Raw genomic sequence first — 17500 nt, 5'->3', positions numbered from 1 at the left:
AAGCAAGATAAGCAATCCCATGTTGAGTATGCAAAAATCAAAGAAGATCTGTTAGAGCAGTGGTTAAATTCTAAGAATGTGGATTCTGATTTTGGTAAATTTAAGCAGATGATTTTGCTGGAGGACTTCAAAAGGTGTATTAATAAAGATGTAAGCCTATATCTTGATGAGAAAAGAATAGATAATTTGTCTGATGCTGCAGTTTTAGCTGATGAATATGTTCTCACTCACAAGAGATATTCTAGAGAAAAAAGGGAAGCTGAGGGTAAGTACGTTGCCTCTACTCAGAGTACAGGTAACAGGAAAGAGAATAAAGATGATGTTTCTCAGGAAGTAAATACCAGCTTCACCTCTAGATTTTAGAAAAGTAAATGTACTTATTGTAGTAAGCTTGGTCATACTACGGAGAAATGTTTCAGGAGACAGCGTGATGTGAACAAAAAGGAGTTTTTAAATATTCAGTCAATTGGTCTAGTGTCCATCCTTGAGAGTTCCCAGAATTCTTTAACTGAGTTAACTGAACCTGCTTTGAGGGGTAAATTAAATTCTCATGATGGAGCTCCTCTTTTGAGCAGTAACATGGGTGACACTCTCAAGAGTTCATGTGCTAATTTCCTGTCTGATGGTTTTGTCAGTCCTCTGGACAGTAATGACAGGAAATCAGTTAAAATATATCGTGATACAGGTGCTTGCCAATCCCTTTTGCTGACCAGTGTTCTAGGCTCTAATGTTAATTCCTCTGATGAAACTGTACTCTTACAAGGTGTAGGGAATAATTACTTCTCTGTCCCTCTTTGCAGAGTGAATTTAGAGTCTGGTTTTGTTAATGGTTCCGTTATGGTTGGGTTGGTTGAGACACTCCCAATGTCAGGTGTAACTTTCTTACTTGGAAATGATATTGGTGGAAGACAAGTGTGTCCAGCTCCTCAGTTGTCTAGTGAGCCAGTGGCTGCAGCCCGGGATTGTGATGTCCCTGATGTGTTCCCTGCATGTGCTGTCACTAGGGCTAAGTCTAAAGTTACTGGTGATTTAGAGGATAATGATGATGATGATGTTATCCTAGCTGACACTTTTCTTGCTAATTTGGACCACTCACCAGATGAGGCAGTACCCCGTAGTGTTGATAATTTGTCTCGTCAAGAGTTGGTTGAGTTGCAGGTTGCTGACCCTGAGTTGAAAGGTCTAGCTAACTCTGCTTACAGTGAAGAAGAGTCAGCCGGTGCTTCTACTTGTTATTATGTAAAGTCAGGAGTACTTATGAGGAAGTGGAGACCCCCAACAGCATCAGCCGACTGTGAATGAGAGGTTGTACATCAAGTTGTCATCCCTCGTGTTTGTAGGCAGGATATCATTAGAGTGGCTCATGATTCCAGTTTGGCAGGACACCTTGGAATGAGGAAGACTGTGGCACGCATTTTGAAACACTTCTACTGGCCAGGTATCTTCAGGGATGTTTCCTGGTATTGTAAGTCTTGTCACACCTGTCAAGTTGTGAGGAAGTGTAATCAGACCGAAAAGGTTGCACCTCTAGTTCCCATTCCTCCTTTTGAGGCGCCTTTCACCCGTGTGTTGGTGGATATTGTGGGCCCTCTTCCTAAGACTTCTTCAGGATTTTCTTATGTGTTGACCCTGATTGATATGGCTACTCGTTATCCTGAAGCCATTCCACTTAGAAATATCTCAGCAAAGAACGTGGTTAAGGAAATGCTAGGGTTCTTCACAAAGTTTGGTCTGCCCAAGGAGGTACAGTCAGACCAGGGAAGTAATTTCATGTCAAATGTTTTCAAGCAGTCTCTGAAAGAGTTGGGCATCACCCAGATCACGTCTTCAGCTTACCATCCCCAGACCCAAGGAGCGTTGGAGAGATATCATCAAACACTCAAATCGATGCTCAAGAAATACTGTTTGGAACATCAGAAAGACTGGGATAAAGGTCTTCCATTTGTTGTATTTGCCGCAAGAGAATCTCCAAATGAATCACTGGGCTTCTCACCTTTTGAACTACTGTTTGGCCATGAAGTAAGAGGACCCCTTAAGCTACTCAAGGAATGCTGGCTGTCGGAGGAAGATGACGTCAACCTGCTGGAGTATGTGATGAAGTTCAAAGAACGGCTCTCCACTGCTTTACAGCTGGCGAGAGAGAATTTAGGAGCTGCTCAGGAGAAGATGAAGACTTGGTATGATAAGAAGTCCAGGTTACGCCACTTTCAGCCAGGAGATCAGGTTTTGATTCTGCTACCGGTTCATGGGCAACCTCTTCAAGCCAAGTTTAGTGGTCCTTATTTCTTGGAGAAGAAACTCAGTGATGTCAACTATGTCATCGCCACACCAGATCGTAGCAAGAACAAGCAACTATGTCACATCAACATGCTAAAGTTATATCACAGGCGGGACGAAAATAATCCAGTCTGCAATGTAGCTGTTCCACCCGAGTCTGCAAGTGAAGCTCTCCCATGCAGTATGAGCCTGAGTGATAGTTTGGGGAAGAATCCTGATATCATGAATGATCTCCAGACTAAGCTTTCTCATCTACCTCCCGAGGAAAGGCAGGAGTTTTCGGCATTACTGCAGGAGTACCCGCAAGTGTTCCGTGCCACTCCAGGAAGAACCACTGTGTTGATGCATAATGTCGATGTTGGAGACGCAAAGCCAATTAAACTGCCTCCTTACCGTGTGAACCCAGTGAAAGTTCCTCTCATCCAGAAGGAGCTTGGCTACCTGTTGGACCACAAGATGATTGAGCCCTGTCAGAGCGAGTGGAGTTCTCCTGTCACTTTGGTCCCTAAGCCGGGTGGGTCACAGTGGCTTTGCATCGACTACAGACGTGTTAATCAGATAACCAAAACAGACACTTACCCTCTCCCTCGCGTGGAAGATTGCATAGACAAGATCGGAAAGGCTAGGTACATAAGTAAGTTTGATTTGTGAAAGGGATACTGGCAAGTACCTATGACTGAACGTGCTAGGGAGATCTCATGTTTTGTAACACTAGGAAAGACTTTTGCATGTTCTATAATGCCATATGGTATGAAGAATGCACCAGCCACATTTCAGAAGCTCATGAATGTGGCAACAGAGGGTTTGGCAGGGTGTGTTGTTTATATTGATGATGTATTAATCTTCAGTGACAACTGGAAAGATCACCTATGCCATGTCAGTAAATTTTTTGAGCGTTTGGTTCATGCTAATCTTGTAGCTAATTTATCAAAGTGTGAGTTTGATCAAGCTAAAATTCAGTACCTTGGGTACGTAATTGGTGATGGACACGTTGCACCACCTGGAGCTATGGTTCAGGTTATAAGTAATCTTCCCAGACCTAAAAGTAGGAAAGAGCTACAAAGATTTTTGGGAATGGTAGGTTATTACAGGAGATTTGTTCTTAACTTTTCAATTCTTGTATCACCACTTACAGATCTACTGAAAAAGGGAGTTAAATTTGTCTGGACCGATAACTGTGAATCCTCTTTCAACAAACTTAAAGCTATCCTATTAAGTCAGCCAGTGCTCGCTACTCCAAATTTTGCTAAGCCTTTTAAAATGGCTGTTGATGCAAGTGATACAGGAGCTGGGGCTGTTTTGCTGCAAGAGGATGATCAGGGTATTGAACACCCTGTATCTTTTTACAGTCAGAAGTTCACTCCACCTCAAAAGAACTACTCAACTATTAAGAAAGAGCTTTTGGCCTTGATTTTGGGTTTACAGCATTTTTCATTTTATTTGTGTTCTGGTTTTGACCCCATAGTCATTTATACCGATCATAACCCACTGAAATTCCTTAGTAAGTTTAAAGATAAAAATCAGAGATTGACAAGATGGAGTCTACTTCTTCAGGAGTATTCATTAGACATACAACATGTCAAGGGGAAAGAAAATGTTATTGCAGATTGCTTATCTAGACTTTAGACGGATTGTTTTAGAGTAATAAGAAATTTCCTTTGTAAATTTCTTTTTCTTTTTGGGGAGGTGTTACATAGCCTATGATTTCATCATCCTTTGTGTAATTCTAATGTACAGTGTGCTGCCTGTTTGATCACGAGCGTGTTCTACCTCACTCCCCCCCTTCTACCGTTATAGTAGAGTAAGGCGTTCTTTCTGTTGTTCAGAGCGGGATTGTCAACTCTTTGTCCCCATGGCTTCATTTACGCGTCCTTCTTACAAGTTGTATCAAGCTCTGCTGGCCCCTATATAATAAGCTCAGTCTTTACATTATATCCACTTAGATCTACTCCTCATTTTGTTCACATCTCTGTCCTCCCCTGTACAGTTATTATTGTGAGTGCTCACGAAGTCTCCAACCATCTAGCAGCTGTGTAATTTGAGTATAAGTGTTATTGCATTTTTTCTTGTACTGTGTAGCATAAGGTTGATTCTTAGGCCTAGTAAGGTTTTTGTAATTCATATTGTCAGCCAGTGGTAATAATATTTTGTATCTGTAATAATATATCTTGCGTTAACTGAGCATTATCCAGTGTGTTCTTATTTTATCAGGGCTGACTTAGATAAATTTACTCATGCTAATTTCGTGTTAATTGAGGCTATTGCAGTTAACCATATATTTAACCTGTTTTTTGCCATTACATTATCCTTATGAGTCCTGAATGTTTTGTTGTTAGTTTGAGCATTAAACTTTAACTTGTAATTTGACCTAACTCTTTTGTTTTGAACCTGGAACTTTACGGGACGTTAGTGATTTTTAGTATTCTCACTTAAAGTGTACATTATCTTTCTCTGTTCCGTAACAATATATAGATATATATATATATATATATATATATATATATATATATATATATATATATATATATATATATATATATATATATATATAATGGATCCATCCCCTTACCCGCACCTGACCTGATCAACTGATCAGATAAAATGCGGGAGAATATCCCTTCAGGGCTCTGTCATCATTTATTCATTCACACTTTCTCTCCATTCATTTCTATCACGCACAGCCAGTCTTCCTTGCACAACAGACATCCCTCTCGCATCCAACGCTCTCTTCACAGTCCATCCATCTTATTCGTGGTCTCCCTTTCAGCCTTACACCTCTCACATCAGATCTAATTATCTTTTTCACCAGTCGCTTATTATCTATTCTCCCCATATGCCCAAACCATCGCAACACCCTCTGGTCAACTAATAGCCATCTCCCGAACAACTCCAGTTCTTCTTCGCACTTCATCATTTCTCACTCGATCCATACGCGTCACTTCACACATACTCCTCAGACACCTCATCTCCATTACATTCAAAGTTTTCCTCTCTGCTACACCCATATTCCATGTTTCAGCCCCATATAATGCAGTCAGTACCACAACAGCCTTCTCTTTACGCCCATTCTAAGCAAACGACATCTAAACACTTTTTTCATTCCTCCCAGCACTTTTCCTACTTCATTCATTCTAAACTTCACTTTTGCATCTATTCTTCCATCAACAGCAGTATGTGACCTTAAATAAAACACTCTACCTCCTCAAGCAACTCGCCATTCAAAGCTATCTTCATTCTCCTACCATCTACCAACCTTGAACACTTCGTCACTTTATTCTTACTCTCATTAATTTCAATTTTCTCCTTTCACACACCCTTCCAAACACCTCTACCAACTGTCTCAATTTCTCCTCTGAATCAGCCACCAGTGCAGTATTATCCACAAACAGCAGCTGATTCAGATTCCACTCTCTACCATCAACATTCACCAGACTCAGACCACCTAACATTCTTGCATTCACCTCCCTTACAACACTATCCATATAAATATTAAACAACCAGGGCGACATTACACATCCCTGCCGCAGCCCCAATCTCACGGGAAACCAATCACTCACAGTATTTCCCACTCTTACACATGCTCTACTATTTACATATAAACTTTCCACTCCTTTTAGTAACCTACCATCAATTCCATACAATCTTAAAACAATCCACAAAGCCTCCCTATCAGTTCTATCAAACGCTTTCTCTAAATCCAAGAACACCCAAAACATATCCTTACCTTTCACTAAAACACCTGATCCAGCAAACACCTGATCCATGCACCTCCTCCTCTCTTAAAGCCACACTGCTCATCACCAATCACTCCCTGTGTACCCTCTCTAACTCTCTTAATTAACACTCTTCCATACACCTTAACTACAACACTCAACAGACTCATACCCCCAAATCTAGTATATTCATACTTATCACCCTTACCTTTATACACACTTGCCCAGTCAACTGGCATCATACCTTGCACAAAGCACACATTCAACAATCTTACTAAACAGTCAACAATAGTTGGCTCCACCACCTTTCAGGCGTTCCACAGCATACCCATCCATACCTGCAGCTTTCTCTGTTTTCATCTACTTTACTGCCTTCTGCACTTCATCCATCGTGATCAAAGAATCATTCAACTCTCCCAACACATTTATTCCTTGCACCCTTCCATCTGCCACAATCTCAGCCTCCCTTTCCTCCTCTACATTTAACAATCTTTCAAAATACTCTGCCCATATCTTCCTTACTGCATCCATCTCAATTAACATCCTTCCATCCTCTGCTTTTACTCACATTTCCTTCCCAGACTCTCCCTTTTGCATCCTTTCCACCTCCTTCCAAAAAATTTTCTTTTTCTGTTGAAAATTCTCAGTCAACCGCCTACCCCACCTCTCATCTGCTGCCGTTTTAGCATGACACACAGCACTTCTCGCCCTATTCCTCTTTTCCTTATACCTCTCATATGACACCTCATCCTTCCTCTGCAGCCACACATCATATGCATGTCTCTTCTCAGCCACAACCATACTTACTTCCTCGCACCACCATTCACATCCCTTTCTTACACCACCACCCACTCGTCTCACCCCACACACCTCTTCCTCATGCCGCACCACAACACTCTTAAACAACTGCCATTCCACCTCCACACTGCCATTCTCCTTATCTTTCACTGCGTTCCACTCATCGTTCAGTTTCTCCCGATACTTTATCATTTTCTCTCTTTCATCCAACTCGCTCACTTTCAAAACCTCCCTGCCACATCTAACTCTCCCAGCTCTCACACACCTCTCACCCACTCTCAACTTTCCCTCCACCAGGTAGTAGTGGTCAGACATACCTCCACCCTCCCCTCTCAAAAGTCTCACATCCAACAATCTTCCTATTACATTCCTGGACACAACCACATAGTCCATTAATGCTCTATCAACAACCCTTCCACCCTCCTGTCTCACTCATGTATACTTATATCTATCCTCTCAAACAAGGTATTTCCAATCACCAGCTTTGTTTTCGGGGTCAACAGAAAATACAAATGTGTTATATCGTTACGCATATCTTCTGGGGAAACTTCTCATCGTAAAGTCGAGAGGCAATGAAAGCATTCACGTCTGTCCGAACCCAGCAAATTTCCATAACTTTCCTGACAACATTAACTCGAAAGACATCTATGTTAATTTTTTTTTTTTCATAAAGTACTAGCATCAAATTGTCATCTACCCTTACTAAATTAACTCAAACACACCGTCCAAGTCATAAATTGGAGACTTACACGTGATTCTCAACCTATCACCAAATCCTCCTCTGCCCCCAACGGCTCCAATCCCCCCGCCACCCTCCCCCTCCTTCCGTACTCACAGTTCCCAGCCCTATGCGGTCTGGCTGCCTCTACCCCTTCACACGACTCACATCAGTGCTTCGAGAGGTGGGTAATGCGAAATTGTCCCTACCTGTACAGTAATATGAGCCTGATAGTTGTTAATGATGCTACCATTAACTCTTTCATTATCAGGAGAACTGTAGTTATCCTTTCCAGTTACTTCCAAATCATATTATTCAACAGAAAGTGAGTTGTTGAAGCCTGCAAGTGTTAAATAAAATGCATACCAGAGGGTTACATGCTCACAAAAACAGTGAAGAGGACATGCCTTGACAGGCTTTTACTGTTAAGCGGATTAACGTCCGAGATAAGGAATATTTGTTTTCGCCGAGTACTGACTTTTATAAACTTTGTTATAATCAGATTAAATTCCCAAGACGCTACATCTATGCCAAAAAATGTGCGCCAGAAGCATCTCGAATCCCTGCTTGCACTTATTTCGCTTGGCATGTAAAGCATTTTCCTCCTCCCCGACGATGTCTTAGTTTTTAGTCTGGTGGTGTCAGATTGGAGGATAGATCTGACTGGTAACCAAGGAGAATTCTTCCTGCCGCATGACATAGTCTCCAGTAACCTCGACTTCTTAGTCACGATGTGAGAATTTCTCATTTCCATCAGGTAATTAGAACAACCAAGCTGTTTGCTGCCGGACCCTCATCAATGAGCTCCTGTCAAAACACGAAGACCCAACAAAATGTTTTAAGTTTACCCTTCAAATCCATGAAATAGACCGAATAATGCAACAGTGCTTGGCAGTTCACCATATGCCACCATTATCCATATATTCATATGTTTACTCATCCATTGATTCACCTACCCATCTTTTTATGCAGTTTATATATATATATATATATATATATATATATATATATATATATATATATATATATATATATATATATATATATATATATATACAGAGAGAGAGAGAGAGAGAGAGAGAGAGAGAGAGAGAGAGAGAGAGAGAAATGAAGTCAGTAAATGTACAATGAGTTTGGATGAGGAGGTAGTGGAAAATGTGAGTGCGTTTAAGTACTTGGGTAGTGTGATGAGTAAGGATGGAAGTTTAAAGGATGAAGTGCTTGAAAGGGTACAACAAGAAAGAAAGGTTGCTGGTTCCTTGAAAGGAGTGATAAGAAACAGGGAAGTGAGCAAGGAAGTGAGAAAGCTACTTCATGACAGTATTGGGATACCTGCTCTAACGTATGAAAGTGAAGCTTGGACCTTGTTGGAGGGACAGAAATCGAAAGTAAGAGCAGTGGAAATGAGTTATTTGAGAGGAGCATGTGGAGTTAAATGGAGAGATAGACTGATAAATGAGTAAGTGAAGGAGCATTGAGGTATGGATGTGATAAATGTTAGGAGAAACACACTGAAGTGGTTTGGCCATCTGGAGAGGATGGCGAGTGAGAGCTTGACGAAGAGAGTGTATGAGAGTGAGGTGGAGAGGGGGAGAGGGAGAGGGAGGCCAAGGATGACATAAAGAGATGGAGTGGAGAGGTATATGAGAGAGGGGGCTGTGAGCTGGGAGCAGGACAGTGAAATGAAGGGGGACAGGGCGACATGGAGGAGATTTGTTTGTGACCACCCCTTACGGGATTAAGCATCTGGCAATATATATATATATATATATATATATATATATATATATATATATATATATATATATATATATATATATATATATATATATATATATATATATCCCCGTCCCGCACTGCCACGGGCTACAACAGCAGCAGTAGTTCAGTATGGGAAGGACGTTGCCCAGTGTTATGGTCAGCCTTTCGGTGTACAGTACACAGGATGAGCTCAGGCGTCATAACTAAACACTGGCTTCATAAGTTTGCTGTCGTTATTTTCCAAATAACTACACTAAATGTTTGCCAACTTCGCTTCCTAGTTTTTACAAGTACTGGAGCTAAACAATTTGGAGTAACACTGGACTGACACTGAACTGTACTTAAACTTAAGTGAAACTCCTCTAGTCCTTTTCCCATCCTTATATAGCTCCCTATGCGCTAGAATGAGTTTTTACATTCTCGAGAAAGCAACAGCTGCCAACTCGAAGACATCCAATATACCCGGAGTTTTTTTACATTACATAACTCAAAATGCTTTAACATAAACACTGCAATAAAATTACATAGTGTAACAATCACATAAATAAAACATTAGAGAAAAGGAACACAAAAATATTAATGTATAACTTTACAAAATACCTCCCCTCACAATAGCAGGCTAACTGGCAACTCTGACACGGAACAGAAAAAATACGAGAAGTACTGAGAACCCTCCAGTACCTCCTAACTAGCAAATCCCGTTTCTCAACACTACCCCATCCCTAATCCTTTGTTGTCCCAACAAAGCTGCACAATGTTTACAAACATAATCCTAAATCCAAAATAAATATTTAATTAGACACAAAATAATTCTTCAACTTGTCAGGTCTCCTATGCTGCTTCTGATGATGTCCCTGCTCTTCCACACACTCCACTCCTCTTACAATGTCTTGGTCCTCTTCTTGATTCACTTCTTCCTTTGGGAAACTGTCACCATCCTCTTGTACTTCAGCTCTGTGGTCCTCCTCAACATCCTCGGCTGCCAGTGAGCTCGATTCCTAGGAGACGTCCCAGCTGTACTGTTCTGGCCCATGGTACTGCCACAGACGATTCACATGTACCACCTTTGGGCAAGATTTCCTGCCTCCCTGAATCCGGTACATTAAGTCTGATAGGTGGTCCAACACAGTGTAAAGCCCATCCCACTGGCTCTGCAGCTTCGGTGATTGTCCCTTCTGCTGAGGATTGTATAACCAAACTTTTTCACCATCCTTGAAGCTCACCTCACCTGTCTTGGCATCATACTTGCACTTCATCACCACTCCTGAAAACTTAAGGGCTCCTTGCACTTGATGATGTACGAATGTGGTACACAAACAGGATGGAAGAAACAGGAGGAATGTAGTAGAACCATGTCATGACAAGTATATAAACAAGATGATAAAGTTGATGTACTCAAATGTGGATGGAATGGTATCTAAATTACTAGAGATGAATGATTATGTCAGAGAAAATGAACCACAAATAATATGCCTAACTGAAACAAAATTAACACCAAGGATATCCAGTGACATACTAAACTTAGAGGAATAAAATATATGGAGAAGAGACAGAAACTTAAAAAAAGGAGGAGGAATTATAATATTAACTAAGAAAAATCTAAAAGTCAAGGAAATAAAACTAGATATACCATCACAAGTAGAACTGATTGCAGTAGAGATCGATACATCTGAAGGTAAAGTAATTGTAGCCAATTTGTACATGCCACCCAGATCAAACACATGGGAAAGAGACGAATATGAGGACCTGGCAGAGAGTACAATTCAGAGTATAAGATCATTGCTACATAAAATGGAAGAGAAATCGGAAAGAATTATACTAACTGGGGACTTCAATACAAATATAAATTGGAATACTATAGATATAAATAGCCAAGAAAGCTGTTGGGACCAAAAGCTCCTGGATCTCGTACAAGAGTTTTTCTTAACGCAACATGTGAGGGAAACCATCAGAAAAAGAGGACTTGATGTACCTTCAGTGCTAGATCTAATATTTACTAGGCAAGAAAATGATATTGACAGTTTAATATATCACCCTCCACTCGGCAAAAGTGATCATGCAGTACTAAATTATAACTTCAGGATAGCATATGACATAGTAAACAGCAATGAGAGTTACAAAAAGAGCCTAAACTATAAAAAAGGGAAATTATCAAGACCTAAAGAAGTATTTCTTAGAAGTTGATTGGGAAAATGAGCTTAGAGGACAAGATTTAAATGCTGTATATAAAATTTTTGTGAATTTTATGAAATAGGAGTCCAGAAGTACATCCCACAGCACAAAGAACCAGATAAGAAAATACAGAAATGGTTCAATACAGAATGTAAAAAATCAAAAGAAAGAAGAGATTTGTTGTGGAATAGATACAGAAGACACAATAGTGAAAGGGCGTATAATAATTACAAACAGGCAAGAAACGACTATACAAGAATAAGGAGGGAAGCTCAAAAACAGTTTGAGGAGGATATAATAAATAAAAGTAGTGATCAACCAAAGCTGTTTTACAGCTATATCAGAAGCAAAACCAAAGTAAAAGATATAATACAATCCATTACGGACGAGGGAATCACTTATACACAAGAGAAAGATATTTGTGAAGCACTAAATAAGAATTTCCAATTAGTTTTTACAGAAGAAAAAAATTTGAGAGGGACTATGTGGAACACGCATGTCCACACATACTACCAGATATACAAATAGCAGAAAAAGTAATACAGGAGGAGTTAAGTAGATTAGACAGAGGAAAAGCAAGTGGTCCTGATGAAATTTCATGTTGGGTATTACGAGAATGTGCAAAGGAGTTAAGTAAACCATTATTTATAATTTTCAAGAAATCCTTGAGTCAAGGTAAACTACCTGATATTTGGAAAAAAGCAAATATTGTCCCCTTATTCAAGAAAGGAAATAGACAAAATCCACTCAACTACCGACCAGTATCACTGACCAGTGTTGTAAGCAAGGTATTAGAAAAACTTATAAGAAAAGCTTGGGTAAATCATCTAGAAGAACACAGTATGATAACAGAAAGACAGTTTGGTTTCAGAAAAGGAAAATCATGTGTTACTAATCTGTTGAGCTACTATGACAGAGTAACAAACACAATACAGGAAAGGGAAGGATGGGTGGACAGTATCTATTTAGATTTCAAGAAAGCTTTGACACAGTACCACACCAAAGACTTTTATGGAAACTGTATCATCAAGGAGGAATTCGAGGCAAACTGTTTTGTTGGATGCAAGACTTTCTCATAAAAAGAGAAATGAGGACAGTACTAAGAGGAAACTACTCATCATGGAAAGAAGTGACTTGTGGAGTACCACAGGGTTCAGTGCTGGCACCAATCATGTTTTTAATGTATATAAATGATATAAACAGTAACACTGGAAATGAGAGCTATCTGAATATGTTTGCAGATGATGCAAAAATACAAAGGAGAATTACTAACACAGACTCTTACAAAGAGCTACAAGAAGAATTAAATAAACTTCATGAATGGAGTAGCACATGCCAAATGGAATTCAATGTGGACAAGTGTCATGTAATCAAGTTTGGTAAAAGTTGAAAAAGACCTGATTGGGATTATAAGTTAGGAAATAAAACCCTATACACATCAGAAAGAGAGAAAGACCTAGGTGTGATTATCAATAACAGACTATCTCCGGCTAACCACATCAGCGAGAAGGTACGGAACATGTATACACTGCTTGCAAATATGAGAATAGCATTCACATACATAAATGAAGACATGCTAAGAAGGATAATAACATCATTCATTAGACCAACCCTGGAATATGCATCAGTAGTCTGGAGTCCTCATCTCAAAAAGCACATAGACAAGATTGAAAAAGTTCAAAGGGCCGCTACAAGATGGATACCAAGCTTAAGGGACCTAAGCTATGAAGAAAGACTAAATAAACTGAATCTACCAACTTTACAGGAGAGAAGGAAAAGAGGTGACATGATAATGCTATATAAGTGCATATCAGGAAAGGAGAAAATAGACATAAATGATTACTTAACATATGGAGAAGCATCAGCAAGAGGACACTGCAAAAAACTGCATATGAAGAGAGGTGATAAAGACGTAAGGAAATTCAGTTTCCCAAACAGAGCAATTGATCAATGGAATGCACTACCGAATGAAATAGTGTGTGCCAAAACAATCCACAAATTTAAGGATATGTACGATAAATATGGTTTAAGACACGGGACAGTACGAGCTTGACTCATTCCTGTAAAGATACAATTAGGTAAGAACACACAGAGGGATTCGATCTAGGCGGACGTGTGACACCGGCGCTCCGTACCAAATCATCACGGCCAGTGGCATTACCTAAATAGTATCTTTGTATGAGTCAAGCTCAGTACCAGGTTAGACTAAATGATTGTTCATTATTGAAAGGAAAAAAAAAATAAGTTCAAACAAGACCTGTTCAAACAGGAAATAGAACCAAGACGAAAGAATACGCTGAGTCATCTCTGAGGTTTGTTTAGACTACAACAACACGGAGATTGTAAGTACATGCTTTGCACTTTAAGTATTGCAAAATGGATACATACTTCAGTAAAACAAATTTGGAAAAGAAAAGGGATAAAGGTAAAAAGCAAAATGATGATTTCTACCAAGAACTGGTTGAAGTAGAGACTCACAATAGACTGGTTGAACGTGTAAACAAACTAGAAATGGCTTTCAAAAATGAAATTGATGAAATAAAGAAGCAGATGCACTTGCAAAAGGAAGAAATAGAAAAACTAGGAAGGGAGGCCAATAAGAAAGACACAACCATCAGTGAACTAACAGTGGAACTGAGTACACTTAGAAAGAAAATGAGTGAAATGGCAAGTACAGTAGTCAATCACGAGAGTGTTATGGAAGAGCTCAAAAATGACACAGAGACAATTAGGCAAGTTAGCAGTCTTATTGACCAGAGCAGTGATATTGAGGAGAAGATAACACAAGTGAATGAAGCTGTGCAAAGCTACAAAAATGATGTAGAAACCACGTATGCTGAAATGGTGAAAGTAAAGAAAGACTTAGAAACAAGGGTGGAGGAAAAAAACATTAAAAAGGAGGTGAAAAGAATAATCCAAAACAATCCAAAGTTAGTCAGAGATTCAGTAGAGATAAACAAATCAATAGTAATCACTGGTATAGAAGAGGAAGAAGTTAAAAACAAGATCACAAGAGACAAAAAGGAGATGGCAAATGTAATGAGCTTACTGAAAGAAGTATCAGAGGAAATCTGTAGTAAAGACATAGAGGAACACAAAAGGTTAGGGAAATACGAGAAAAGCAAGACAAGACCTCTAAAGGTGACTTTCCAGAGTGTAAACACTGTGGAAGAGATACTAAAAAATGCAAAGAATCTTAAGGAAAAAGAGGAGTTCAAAAATGTATGGATAAAAAGATGCCTAACACAAGAGGAACTGGAATTACTGAAAGAGAAAAGGGAGGAAGCAAAAACAAAAAATGAGGGAAGATCAGAAGAGGAAAAGAAGAATTTTTTTTTACAAAGTAATAGGATTGCAGGGACGAAAGTGGTACACAAACAGGATGGAAGAAAAAGGGGGAAGGTAGTAGAACCATGTCATGACAAGTATATAAACAAGATGATAAAATTGATGTACTCAAATGTGGATGGAATGGTATCTAAATTAATAGAGATGAATGATTATGTCAGAGAAAATGAACCACAAATAATATGCCTAACTGAAACAAAATTAATACCAAGGATATCAAATGACATACTAAACTTAGAGGAATACAATATATGGAGAAGAGACAGATATTTTTAAAAAGGGAGGAGGAATTATAATATTAACTAAGAAAAATCTAAAAGTCAAGGAAATAAAACTGGATATACCATCACAAGTAGAACTGATTGCAGTAGAGATCGACACATCTGAAGGTAAAGTAATTGTAGCCAATTTGTACATGCCACCCAGAAACACATGGGAAAGAGACGAATATGAGGACCAGGCAGAGAGTACAATTCAGAGTGTAAGGTCATTGCTACATAAAATGGAAGAGAAATCGGAAAGAATTATACTAACTGGGGACTTCAATACAAATATAAATGGGAATACTATAGACATAAATAGCCAAGAAAGCTGTTGGGACCAAAAGCTCCTGGATCTCGTACAAGAGTTTTTCTTAACGCAACATGTGAGGGAAACCACCAGAAAAAGAGGACTTGATGTACCTTCAGTGCTAGATTTAATATTTACAAGGCAAGAAAATGATATTGACAGTTTAATATATCACCCTCCACTCGGCAAAAGCGATCATGCAGTACTAAATTATAACTTCAGGATAGCATATAACATAGTATACAGCAATGATTGTTACAAAAAGAGCCTAAACTATAAAAAGGGAAATTCTCAAGATCTAAAGAAGTATTTCTTAGAAGTTGATTGGGAAAATGAGCTTAGAGGACAAGATTTAAATGCTGTATATAAAAAATTTTGTGAATTTTATGAAATAGGAGTCCAGAAGTACATCCCACAGCACAAAGAACCAGATAAGAAAATACAGAAATGGTTCAATACAGAATGTAAAAAATCAAAAGAAAGAAGAGATTTGTTGTGGAATAGATACAGAAGACACAATAGTGAAAGGGCATATAATAAGTACAAACAGGCAAGAAACGACTATACAAGAATAAGGAGGGAAGCTCAAAAACAGTTTGAGGAAGATATAATAAATAAAAGTAGTGATCAACCAAAGCTGTTTTACAGCTATATCAGAAGCAAAACCAAAGTAAAAGATATAATACAATCCATTACGGACGAGGGAATCACTTATACACAAGAGAAAGATATTTGTGAAGCACTAAATAAGAATTTCCAATTAGTTTTTACAGAAGAAAAAATTTTTGAGAGGGACTATGTGGAACACGCATGTCCACACATACTACCAGATATACAAATAGCAGAAAAAGTAATACAGGAGGAGTTAAGTAGATTAGACAGAGGAAAAGCAAGTGGTCCTGATGAAATTTCATGTTGGGTATTACGAGAATGTGCAAAGGAGTTAATTAAACCATTCTTTTTTATTTTCAAAAAATCATTGAGTCAAGGTAAACTACCTGATATTTGGAAAAAAGCAAATATTGTCCCCTTATTCAAGAAAGGAAATAGACAAAATCCACTCAGCTACCGACCAGTATCACTGACCAGTGTTGTAAGCAAGGTATTAGAAAAACTTATAAGAAAAGCTTGGGTAAATCATCTAGAAGAACACAGTATGATACCAGAAAGACAGTTTGGTTTCAGAAAAGGAAAATCATGTGTTACTAATATGTTGAGCTACTATGACAGAGTAACAAACACAATACAGGAAAGGGAAGGATGGGTGGACAGTATCTATTTAGATTTCAAGAAAGCTTTTGACACAGTACCACACCAAAGACTTTTATGGAAACTGTACCATCAAGGAGGAATTCGAGGCAAACTGTTTTGTTGGATGCAAGACTTTCTCATAAAAAGAGAAATGAGGACAGTACTAAGAGGAAACTACTCATCATGGAAAGAAGTGACTAGTGGAGTACCACAGGGTTCAGTGCTGGCACCAATCATGTTTTTAGTGTATATAAATGATATAAACAGTAACACTGGAAATGAGAGCTATCCGAATATGTTGGCAGATGATGCAAAAATACAAAGGAGAATTACTAACACAGACTCTTGTAAAGAGCTACAAGAAGAATTAAATAAACTTCATGAATGGAGTAGTACATGGCAAATGGAATTCAATGTGGACAAGTGTCATGTAATCAAGTTTGGTAAAAGTTGAAAAAGACCTGATTGGGATTATAAGTTAGGAAATAAAACCCTATACACATCAGAAAGAGAGAAAGACCTAGGTGTGATTATCAATAACAGACTATCTCCGGCTGACCACATCAGCGAGAAGGTGCGGAACATGTATACACTGCTTGCAAATATGAGAATAGCATTCACATACATAAATGAAGACATGCTAAGAAGGATAATAACATCATTCATTAGACCAACCCTGGAATATGCATCAGTAGTCCGGAGTCCTCATCTCAAAAAGCATATAGACAAGATTGAAAAAGTTCAAAGGGCCGCTACAAGATGGATACCAAGCTTAAGGGACCTAAGCTACGAAGAAAGACTAAATAAACTGAATCTACCAGCACTACAGGAGAGAAGGAAAAGAGGTGACATGATAATGCTATATAAATGCATATCAGGAAAGGAGAAAATA

Source organism: Coenobita brevimanus, chromosome 84, assembly GCF_032717465.1.
Source record: "Coenobita brevimanus isolate Jiangsu-jjx chromosome 84, ASM3271746v2, whole genome shotgun sequence".
NCBI classification, from domain to species: Eukaryota; Metazoa; Arthropoda; class Malacostraca; order Decapoda; family Coenobitidae; genus Coenobita; species Coenobita brevimanus.
Note: the sequence above shows the minus strand (reverse complement) of the source record.